At 47.0% G+C, this 12,639-nt stretch overlaps 1 protein-coding gene across 3 annotated transcripts in view; it reads left to right on the forward strand.

The window, feature by feature from the left end:
* Positions 1–276: 276 nt before the first annotated feature.
* Positions 277–12,639, forward strand: part of FAM83F (family with sequence similarity 83 member F) — a 75,991-nt gene continuing 63,628 nt past the window's right edge. The window contains exons 1-2 of one of the 3 annotated variants that reach the window (XM_044302063.1): positions 10,362–11,277; positions 12,094–12,265. The gene's annotated coding sequence lies outside the window, so the exon portion shown is untranslated. Of the gene's footprint in view, positions 360–10,361; positions 12,266–12,639 lie in introns of those variants that run through there. The other 2 variants (XM_044302062.1, XM_044302061.1) reach the window with 2 other exon arrangements.

The raw sequence follows: 12,639 nt of genomic DNA on the forward strand, positions 1-12,639 counted from the left end.
ACGGTCAGTGATGGAATTAGATACACCGCTCAGCAGGCTGTATCACACAGGATAGGATTAGATACACATGAGGGCAGAGCCTGTGGACGGTCAGTGATGAGATTTAGACACTGAGTGAGAAGTAGAGTCATGTCTGGGTGTAGTAACATGGACACAGGAGTTGTAGTGGGTGGAGCTGCTGCAGACAGAGCAGGGTGGGGGCGTGGCCAGCCTGTGACTCAGCATTGTGAAGTGAAGCCAGGCTTGTGTGTCAATAAAGTTATGTATTCAACAAAACAAGAAGGGGAGAAAGTAAACAGATCTGCCAGGATAATGTGATGTCGTCCAGGGGGGAAGGAAAGCTCATACATGAAGAACAGGTATTGGGGGCCTATGTATGCATGGTGAGGGGTGTTAGGAGCACATAAAAATGATGATTTTGGGACCGGACAATCTCTTTAATATATATTTTACAGCAGTTAATAATAATCTTTATTCATATAGCACCAACATATTCTGTGGCACTTTTTTATATGAGGGATCATGTACAACCAATATCAGACATTGCAAATTAAGAAAACAAATCAACAATCCAAACAATAGGAGTGAGGGCCCTGCTCCCAAGAGCTTACAATCTATGAGGAAATAGTTGTTTTACAAAAGGAAAAGGTGCTTGTTTGGTATAATGGTCCAGCCTTCTTTTATGAGACAAGGTAGGGGTTGTAGTTGAATCCCGTGTGGGGGATCAGGTTGTAAGGAATAATATACAAGAGGGGTAAATGGAGAACAGTCAGATTAGGGAATCTGATAGCTCCCTCGTAAAAAAGTGTTGTTACTGGGCAGACTTTAAACTGAGGATATTGGGTATTGACCGGATTCATGAGGGTAGCACATTCCAGAGAACTGGTGCAGCTCAAGAGAAGGCAGTCTTACTATAGATCGTTGCCACAATGGAAAGCATGGATAGGGTGGCAGACAGAGGTATGGCAGTTCAGTATTGTGGAAAGCTTTGTAAGTGAGCGTGACTATATCCAGTATGTACAGTGAGTATATCCAGCTTTCTAATGCTGATGGCTATCCTCAGGACAGGCCATTAGTATTGGATCGGTGTGGGTCTGACTTTTCAAATCCCCGCCGATCAGCTGTTTGCTTGTGCTGCAGCCCCTTTAGTGTTCACATAGCTCTGTGCGATGTTTGTACCAGAACGCAGTAGTTTTCTTAGTGACTGTTCACTTATGTTATGGAAAATATGATTAGGGCGGAGGTACTATGTATCCTTATGGAGGGTGCCTAGTAGGTGTAAGAAGTCTTAAGCCTGTATTCAATGAAATACCACTGCACACTCAAGGTTTAGATGCAAAGCAAAATAACTATTGTGACATATCCTCCATATATTATTAGCAATTGAGGAAAAAATGTTTTACTATAAATCCTGACGTTTTGGTCTTATTCCAGACCTTGGTCACAGTCACACGAGAGAGATGCAGATGGAGGAGACACCACAAGCTTCCCCCGAAGCGCTTGGACGCTGTGCCACGGGGGTCTCCTCCATCTGCCTCTCTCCCTTGTGACTATGTGACCAAAACATCAGGATTTATAGTCCCAAAAATACAGGCATTTTTTCCTCAAGTGCTAATAATATCTGGACGATATGTCACAATAAAATAATTTTTATTGGCATCTAAACCTTGACTGTGCAGTGGTATTTCATTGATTTTTGTACACAGGATTATCCTCTCCACTGAGCACCTCATTCTTTTCGACAGTGAGTGCAGCCCAATTGCATTGCTCTACTATTATAAAGCCTGTATTAGGCAGATCAGGAAGTGATTGTCAGGAGGGAAGTGTTCCCTTCCGGCAATCGCTTGCTAGCTAGAGGAGGAGACCGCTGCTATGACATGCATCGATTTCCTTCGCAGCATGGGGAGGAGCGATCTCTATGCCATAGCTCGTCCCCATACTGTCTAGTGGTTTGCCGGTGACAGATCGCTATTAGACAGCATGATATGTCACCGGCAAGCATGCTTAAAAATCAGAATTGCCTGATCCATTGCTTGTTCATTTGGCAATCGGTGGCAGTATAACACTGCAAGATGATCACTCATTAGCGATCATCTGCCGAAATATTGGCCAGTGTTATACAGCCTTTATAGGCCAAACAATACTCCTTTGGGAAAAGATATACAAAGCTCTCTTTCACAAAAAAAAAGAAGAAAGCTGAGCCTCTGATTCCACCAGATATAAAGTAGTTATCCTATCAGTCAATGCTCAACCTTTTAAACAATCCTTGCAACATAAATTGGATTTTAGCTAAGCGAGTAGCTCATCTGCAGACAGCTGTTTTGGAGTCATTATGCAGTTGACGAGGTACCAGGAGGTCCCTTTAAGTAAAAGTTTTTTGTCATGATGCCAGTTGCATTTCAACAACGAGGGACGAAGTCCCCCTAAGTAGATGGTATTGGTGGTACCCAGGTGTCGGAATGCCAGAGTGGTGTAAGGGTAGCCTATAATGTCCCTATAGATGTGGCTGTGCACGTGTCACGGTGATCCTACCTGGATATCCTGGAACCCCCAGGCATAGTCGTCCTCAGCAGTGCAAGGGATAGTTGATGAAGGGGATGAAGAAATGAATTGAGTCCAGACTTGTATTGAAGTTAATAACAGCGTTACTTAATAAACTTGCACCAGGGAACAATCTTCCAACTTTGTCTTGGTTACCAGCAGGCTTTGGCATAAATTCTGGCAGGCAAACACACTCTGCTCTGCTACATCTGTCACTTTCTAGCTCTGCTGTACTATCAGGTTTAAATATAAACTTTTCCTTTCTTTCTGCTGTACTTAGCTTTGTGTAGTCTGACTCAGTCTTTATCTTTATTTCTCTCTTTCTCTTTATCCAGGGAACTTCTCCTCCTGGCTTCTAAGGCTTTCTGCTTTTTCCTCCTGTTCCAGCAGGATTTCAGGGGAGAGGGGGGGGGGGGGGTACTATTTTTTCTTATGAAGAGCACCTAGCAGGCACAAGGCAGGGATCTCAAACTTGTGGCCCTCCAGCCGTTGCAAAACTACAACTCCCAGCATGCCCTGAAAGCTGTAGGCTGTCTGAGTATGATGCAAGTTTTGCAACAGCTGGAGGGCCACAAGTTTGACATATGTGGTATAAGGAGTCTTATGGGCCAGACAATGCTCTTCCACAGAGAAAAGTAAGCTGCTCCTCTGATGCCACCAAATGACGGACAGCTACCTTACATCTGGTGGCATCAGAGGCACAGCTTTCTCCGTTTTTGTAAAGGCAGCTAGTTTGCATATGAAAAATATGGCGTTGTGAAGACAAACATCTTGCACAGCGATGCAAACACTGAAGAGGCTGCAGTACTTGCCCAAGCGCCTCTGGACTTTCAAACAACTCATCCATGGAGGTGCCATGAGTCAGTTTGATATAATATTTGTTCTTTTCATATTAAAACATTTTATTGACATTATTTTTTACTAGGGGACTTGACCACTTGTACCATAGACTGCACTATTTCTGTAGTGCAGTGTATGGTGATTTCATCATGTCTAATCGCTTGTTTGCTATTTATTGCAACAGTTGAGTGGTTAAAGGGGTTTTCCAAGACTTTACTACTAATGACCTATCATCTGGATAGGTTATCAGTATCTGATTTGTGGGGGTTCGACACTGGGACCCCCGCTGAACAGCTGTTTGAGAAGACAACGAAGCTTGCATTAGCACCGCCGCCTTCTCCAGTGTTTTCTAGGCCAGTGACGACACGTTCATCAGTCACATGGCCTAGGAGCAGTTCGGTCCCATAGAAGTGAATAGGACTGAGCTGCGATACCAAGCACAGCCACTATACAATGTATGGCGCTGTGCTTAGTGAGAGCCGCTGCCTTCTCAAACAACTGAACGGCGGGGGTCCCGAGTGTCAGACCCCCACCGATCAGATACTGATGACCTATCCATTCCAGAGAATAGGTCATCAGTGTTAATGTCTCGGAAAACCCTTTTCAACATTTCGAATTGGAGTTATCTTCAATCCTAGCTACTGCAGGCGGGTGTCAGCTGTGTTAGATGACATAATCTAGCAGGCGATTGTCAGGAGGGAAGTGTTCCTTCCCGACAATCGCCTGTTCACTAGCGGAGGAAAGCTCTGCTATTACATGCAGCAATCTCCTCCACAGTATGTGAAGGAGTAATCGCTAATGCCATCACTCGTCCCCACGCTGTTTAGTTGTTTTACACAGGACGATCTGCCAGCGGCAAACAATGATTTATAAACAAGCTTAAAAATCAGCTTGTTCATCAGGTACTCGGCAGCAGTATTTGACTGCCAGATCATTGCTAATGAGCGTCCCTGCAAACGCTCATTAAGGCCTCTTGCACATGACCGTATGGCTTTTTCAGTATTTTACGGTCCGCAAAAAACAGATGCGCCAAAAATACAGATGACGTCCGTATGCATTCCGTTTTGTGCGGAACAGAACAGCTGGCCCCTGATAGAACCAGGGCCGGACTGGGGATAAAAACCAGCCCTGGAAAAAGTTGCACACCAGCCCCACAGCATTGCGTCATTATTTACTTGTTTATAAAAGGGGAAAGCATTCATTTTAAAACACGTGTGTAAACACGAATATGAACTTTGCCCCACAATAGCTCTTTTGTAGAACCCCATTGTTCATATTACCGTTTTACTGGCTAGGGCAGCGCTAAATCCCAGCCATCAGTGCCGTTGACGTCACCGGGGTTCCTGGCAGCCCCATGGAGAGCCCCGGCACGTCACCAGATCTTCAAAAAATGCCTTTGCCCTGCGCGATTTAGCGCAGGGCAAAGGAGAGCATCGGAGCATGAACTGCTCCGATGCTCAAGTCAGAAGGCCTGCCTGGGTGAAAATGGAGGGATGTCCGGGTGACAGAGCAGAGGAATCGCACGGAAGAGTGTGTGGATGAGGATACGTCGTGTCTCCAGGAGCTCTGCCCCTGACATCTCCAAGTGACAGACACTGCTGGACACCCCTGGCACCCTGCACACAGAGCCTTCCTGTATGTCCCCCTTGAATGTATGTCAGCAGCAGCACCAGGAGAAGGACTGGAGCTGCAGGCTGCACACGGACAAGTGAGTGACTGGCAACCCCTTCCTGCTGTCACAGAGTTGCTGGGTTCTCCTGGAAAAGTTGTTGAAGTGCAGCTGCCTGGAGGTGGTGGGCTTCAAGCTTCTCACAGCCACTCTGACCACCATGCATGGAGTTTCAGCTGCCTGGAAGTGACCTCCAGGCTTCTATGTAGGAAGGCACAGTAGACTGCTGGGAGCTGCCTGTGTGGAGGCTGAGCAGCCTGCTAGATGCAGAGAGCTGTGTGATCACTGTCCCCTCCTGTACAGAGAGCAGCAAGGGACTCTCCAGGAGTGGCATCGGCTGGGCAGATCCGCTTCTAGGATGTGGGCTCCATGGGCACTCTGTAACCCTCACATGCTTCTTTATACATCACAGCAAGGAGATTGGGGCAGTTGACAGCAGGGCTCTGGCTGGAGGTAGCACTTTGTGAAAGGTTGTCACACAGGTTGTCAGGGGCTGGGAGTGGAGAACATCTTGGTGTGCCAGGGGGTCCAGCAGTGTCTGTCACTTGGAGATGTCAGGGGCAGAGCTCCTGGAGACACGACGTATCCTCATCCACACACTCTTCTGTGCGATTCCTCTGCTCTGTCACATGAAGCCACATATTCTTCTCCAAAGTACAAGCCCTCCTCAGTCAATCTGATTCCCTGCCCTCTGTGGAGGCACCATGCCCAGCAGGTCCTTTGTACAGCACAGTGACACCAGGTTACACACCAAGATGTTCTCCACTCCCAGCCCCTGACAACCTGTGTGACAACCTTTCACAAAGTGCTACCTCCAGCCAGAGCCCTGCTGTCAACTGCCCCAATCTCCTTGCTGTGATGCATAAAGAAGCATGTGAGGGTACAGAGTGCCCATGGAGCCCAGATCCTAGAAGCGGACCTGCCCAGCAGATGCCACTCCTGGAGATTACTGTAAACTGGAGACTGTATGTAAACTAATAGTATACACTACATAACCCTGGCAGCCTGCACAGTCACATGTGGGCACAGCCCTGGCATCCAATACATATCACAGAGAGCTATACTGTGCATTATAAGCTATACTGCACAGTATAGCTCTCTGTGATATACCATATTTTTCGCCGTATAAGACGCACCGGCCTATAAGACGCACCTAGGTTTTTGAGGAGGAAAATAAGAAAAAAAATATTTTGAACCAAAAGGTGTGCTTTTGGTGGGTTTTGAACTAATTGTGGTCTGTGGATGGCACTATTACTGGGGATCTGTGGCTGACGGACACTGTTATGGGGGGATCTGTGGGTGACGCACTGTTATGGGGGATCTGTGGGTGACGCACTGTTATGGGGGATCTGTGGGTGACGCACTGTTATGGGGGATCTGTGGGTGACGCACTGTTATGGGGGATCTGTGGGTGACGCACTGTTATGGGGGGTCTGTGGGTGACGCACTGTTATGGGGGATCTGTGGGTGACGCACTGGGGATCTGTGGTGACGGACACTGTTATGGGGGGATCTGTGGGTGACGCACTGTTATGGGGGATCTGTGGGTGACGCACTGTTATGGGGGATCTGTGGGTGACGCACTGTTATGGGGGGTCTGTGGGTGACGCACTGTTATGGGGGATCTGTGGGTGACGCACTGTTATGGGGGATCTGTGGGTGACGCACTGTTATGGGGGATCTGTGGGTGACACTTATGGGGGATCTGTGGGTGACACTTATGGGGGATCTGTGGGTGACACTTATGGGGGATCTGTGGGTGGCTCTTATTGGGGTCTCTGTGTATGACAGTTATGGGGGGGGATCTGTGGATGACACATATATAGCATCTTATGCTATGTGTCATCCACAGATCCCCTCCATAAGTGTCCCTGCAGTGAATGACCCTCAATACAGGGCTGGGGGCCGGCATCTGGCTTTATAATGACAGCGGGGCCCGTGCAGTGACTATTCTACTACACGGCCCCGCTCACTGTATAATCGTATGTCTAATAGTAAATAGTTATGTGCATAATCGCATAATGAGCGGAGTACTTACAACTACAAGCACTCGCCGAGAGGAGGAGGAGGCAGGAGGCAGGCCGGGAGGACAAGCGCTGGCAGCGTGAGTCATACGTCATGCGCCCACGCCGCCTGCTTCATTCATAAAGTGGGCGGCGCAGGCGCGTGACGTATGACTCACACACTGCCAGCGCCCGTCCTCCCAGCCTGCCTCCTCCCTCCTCTCGGCGAGTGTTTGTAGTTGTAAGTACTCTGCAAAAAATTTGCGCAAAAAATTCGCACAAAAATTTGCGCAAAAAAGCGCGCGGAAATTTGTGCGGAAATTCGCACGAAACTTCGCAAATCGCAAAATAAGCTGCATTCGCCGTGCAGGCTGTCAGGGTTATGTAGTGTATATTAGTGTACATACAGTCTTAAAATTTATAGGACTGTATGTAAATAATATACACTACATAACCCTGACAGCCTGCACAGTCACATGTAGGCACAGCCTGGCCCCTTCTTACCCCCAGTATTTGCGGCTCCTCAAGTCCTCTCAGGGCTGTTTGCATCGGTCATGCCGGCGGGCGGCAGACACAGGGGTCGGGCTCTGCTTCCGGTCTGCGGCCTGGGCCCGGCATATTGAATCTGGAGGTGAGGCCACTTGCAGGAAGTCAGAGAGGGGCAGCCACACACAGGACAGCCAGCCAGGAGGATCACGGGCTGCTGCTCACAGTGACACCAGGTGGTCGGAGGGAGAAGTGCCGCTCCCACGGAGGCCGGCTGCCGGCCTGCTCAGCTCCACCCACCGGCCACCACTACAGAGCTTTCAGATTCGGCCTGCCGGCCGCCGAAAAGGTGCAGACACATCTTAAAGCGGCCCCAGGGCCGGCGGCCTAACGGGAAATTTCCCGGTATCCCGGTGGGCCAGTCCGGCCCTGGATAGAACAGTACTATCCTTGTCCGTTATGCGGACAATAAGGCTCCATTCACACGTCTGCAATTCTGTTCTGCATTTTGCGGAACGGAATTGCGGACCCATTTATTTCTATGGGGCCACACGATGTGCTGTCCGGATCCGCACTTCCGGGTCCGCAATTCCATTCCCCCAAAAAATAGAACATGTCCCATTCTTGTCCGCAATTGTGGACAAGATTAGGCATTTTCTATTAAGTGCCGGCGATGTGCGGTCCGCAAAATGCGGAACGCACATTGCTGGTGTTCGTGTTTTGCGGATCCGTGAAACACATACGGATGTGTGAATGGACCCTAACAGGACATGTTCTATCTTTGAACGGAAATACGGAAGCGGAAGACATTGAAATTAATGGTTCCATATACGGTCCGAATACGGAACGCAAAAAAACGGAACGGAAACTGAAAAAAACATTTGTGTGCAAGAGGCCTAACAATGAACTGGTCTACAATCGTCCAGTAAGACAAATGGCACGCACCATATTTGGAGCAGGCTCTTTAAACCCCATCCAGGATTACAATGACATTTATGTCAAATGTTGGGAAGAGGTTAAGCAAGGTTATAATAGACCGTAATATTCCGCCCATTATTTCAGATAAATCTAGATTTTATTATGTCCGCCCTGATTTCCATCTATATGCATATGCAGAATGGATTGAACAACAGAGATTGGTGTGCTGCAAAAGCCAATTAGTAGATATTATCAGTAATTGATAGGTGTGTATAACACATAGGCTGGGTTCTCACCTGAGCGTATCCGATAAGCGCTGTTTACAGGCTTCTTTATCGGGCTTATTTTGTGGCTTTTTTGTATGTCGTACGCGCGTTCTTGCTATTGACAACAGAGGCGTACGAGCGACAATACGCCCCAAAGAAGCTCCTGTACTTCTTGGGGCGTAGGGCATTTTACAGCGTGTTCGTACGCGCTGTAAAACGCTCAGATGAGGGAATTCCCATAGGGAATCATTGGTTTTTGCCTCTTGAGCGTTTTACAGCGCGAAGGAACGTGCTGTAAAACGCTCAGGTGTGAACCCAGCCTAATGTACTGACTGAAACGGCCTCAGGTTGTTGACATATTGAAGGGGGTTGCCTGGTTGGAAAACTTGATTTAATACATTTTGAAATATCAGAAGATAGACTCTTGTTGGGGGCCTCATCTTTCAGCCAGATAACTGTGTAACTGTAGTGCTTCATTTGCCGTATGGTGGTGCTATAGGCATATTAAACACTTGCTGCCAAGCTCCACCACAGTTTACATCTGATTGCTTGGGCTTCCAGCAGCAAGACAACCTCTGATTAGATTATCATCAGTGGACCTTCTTAAGGGCTCATGCCTATGTCCGTATGTATTTTGGGGTCCGCAAAACACGGATCGGCAAGAGATAAGGATGACGTCCGTGTGACATCCATATTGCACTAATTTTTTAGGCGAATCCTTTCTAACAATGCCTGTCCTTGTCCGCAAAACGGACAAGAATAGGACATGCTCTATTTTTTTGCGGACATACAGATACAGAATGCTCATTTCCGTTTTTTGCGCCCCCATTGAAATTAATGGTTTCGCATACGGGCTGCAAAAAAAAAAAAAGGAATGGACACGGACCAAAAATACGTTTGAGTGCATGAGCCCTAAGGCAGGGATGTCAAACTACTGGCCTCCAGCTGTTGCAAAACTACAACTCCCAGCATGCCTGTAGGATGTCTGAGCAAGTAATTTTGGAACAGCTGGAGGGCCCCGAGTTTGAAATATGTGTCTGCGCTAGGCATTCCGGTATTCCGTTCTGGCAGGGGAACAGAATACTGTAATTGCTGTATCCGGCATCGGAGGACACCACCAGGGCCCGATGGATCCCACTCATATATGCAGTATTTTTTTATCCGGCAATAATGGATTATATAGTGAATGGGATCTGTGGGCCTCTAATGGAGTCTGGCTATGGTAATCCTTTGTCGGATGAGAATACTGAAATGCCTGCAGATGTGGACACAGCCCAACATAAAAATATTGTCCAAAATGTACAACTTTCTTTGAACTTTTCTATTATATATAGTATTTCATAAAACCAAAATAAAAGTGAACATTTATAATTAGGTGAAAAAAGGCAGCTGAAAGGAGACATGATATAGCCAAAATCAAAATGTCTTTGTTGTACCTCTTATAAAAGAAACCATGGTGGCCACAAGAACAATAAAATAAACTATCTCTGAAGGTGCTGATGCAGTGTCCTGAAACACACTTCTTAAAGGGGTTGTCCAGGTTCAGAGCTGAACCCGGACATACCCATAATTTCATCCAGACAGCCCCCCTGATGATAGCATCAGAGCATTTCATACAATAACACACTACCGGGCAGAGGCTTCCGCCTAGCAGTGTGTTCGGTGATGTCACCGGCTCTTATGGGCGGGCTTTAGCGCTGCCCTAGCCGTTTTACAGACTAGGGCAGTCCCATGGAGAGCCTGGTACGTCATCGGAGACGCATAGGGAGAGAAAGGTTCTAACAAGCCTCCCAGGGCTGACTCCACCCTGCACACAGTACAGAGGAGAAGGAGGTCAGTGTGTATGTGATGTCTGAGGACAAAGCTGTACCTCAGCAGCCATCTTGGAGAGTTACAAAAACTCCAAAGTTAGTTCCATGTACCCGCCCATAGAAGGGAAAGATTACAGAAGAACCAGGCAACTCAGAGAGGGAGTGAGAATATTGGCAAAGGAAGGTAACGTTCGTTTATCAGGCTCTAGTCTCCTTTGCATTAGGTGGAGAGATTCTAAGCTACAAGCTGCCCACAATAACCAACGACAGAAAGGCCATCTGTCAGAATTTAGTATTCCTAGAGGTGATACAGAAGTATATGATTAAACAGTACAGCAGAGATAGACCATCCCTCCAGCCTGGAGAAACAAGGGAGAAAAATTGATTGTCATAGAAAACTGCCCCTTATGCAACTTCTGGAAACTAATCTGAATCACTATAAAAGCTGCCTTGCTGTAAATGACTTTTGCATACATTGATGGCCTTTGGATCAGCTTCAGTAAAGTATTGGGAGTTTGTTAAGAAACTTGGTCTCCTTATTCCACATCATCCCTAAATTGCACCTCACAGTGCTGGCGTCACGAACACAGGGGCCCAGCCACCAAAGCACCCTAAGCATACCCAATACCATCAATGGCACCTCAACTTCCATCTGGCTGGTGTTCCCTGAAATAGAGAGTGACCAAGAGGATTTAGTGTTGCCTTCCTCATCATTGCACACCGACCCAGGGAGCTGCAAAACCGTGAGTACGACTACTACCCCCATCAGCCCACCGTGCACTCACATACTGCCCCTGCGGTCCGGTCCGCTGCACTCATAGACGTACAATAGCTGTCATCCCATCATACGTTATGCCGACAGCTATCTTTCCAAACTCCCCCATAAACACACATGACCGATTTCGCTATGTATTCATATATTTTTCATGGTCAGAGAGAAGACCTCTGACAGGGGCTTATCTTCTGCGATAACAAAAGAATTGGGTATTGAAATTCAAATACAAAACTCATCATCTGTCAGGGAGAGTTGGGAGCTCCCCATACAAGTTAGCCTTTCATCTGCTAAGTACAAGCTATACTCTGGGGCAGATTGTGTGATTGTTACATAAGGGGGGGGGCGTCATAATGTGACACACAGAGGTCACCATATTAACAATGTTATGGGCAAAGTTTAGCAGTGCTACAGGGTGGAACTTGGTGGTGCAACAGGGGTCTCCAAACTTGGAGCTCCAGAAATGACAAATCTGTCGCTGGATAAAGGAGGTACAGAGGTAGCAATTGCACCCAGGCTCCTCTGCCACACAACAATACCGCAGTTTTTTTTTAGGTGGCATGTGGCAGGTAGTGAACCCAATTACAGCATTTTGGGCCAGTACTTTAAGGCAATAGGCACAATACAAGGCACAACTGGACAACGATTAGTACTAAGTACTGCAAACCACCCGATCCACCAGGAATCTTCAGAATATATCCTAAGATACTAAAACAGTATGTTATGCTTCGTGACTAAGGACAATGGCCAACAAAAATACAATCGGCAATCTCTGTCCTCCTGGCAGGGAGGTTCTTGTTCAAAGTCCAGGTATCATAATGAAAGTAAAAAGAAAACCACCTCACATGTGACCGGTCACGCAATAGAGCTCCAGAAGCCTTATCCTGATATTTCTGAACTGCCTGCAAAGCCAAACGTGGATTTACAGAGAAGACAGTTCCAGCTCATTGCAAAAACAGGTATGTCCAGACATGCAAGGAGTGACTACTCAACTTTACAAATAGGTCATGCTAAATAGTCAGTAGCCATACGAAGGAAGTACCCAAATACCCCGCTCAAAAGGAGCTCCCTTTCATACAGGAACTTAAATTGAATAAGGTAGTGCGGGGTGGATTTTAATTTACCAGCTTATAATTAGAATTCATTGCAGGTTCATGAGGGAAGAATTAATGATGCTTCAAATCAAAACTGAAACTTTTTGGTGGAATTAAACATATAATGAAACTACCGTGTTTACTGTGTATATGGGAACTGAAGATGGTTATACATAGAGGTGAGGCGTCCTATAGCAATGTTAAAAAAAAGAGTCCCTTTCTGATGTTGTTTAGGACTT

The sequence above is a fragment of the Bufo gargarizans genome, chromosome 7 (assembly GCF_014858855.1).
Source record: "Bufo gargarizans isolate SCDJY-AF-19 chromosome 7, ASM1485885v1, whole genome shotgun sequence".
Taxonomy (NCBI): Eukaryota; Metazoa; Chordata; class Amphibia; order Anura; family Bufonidae; genus Bufo; species Bufo gargarizans.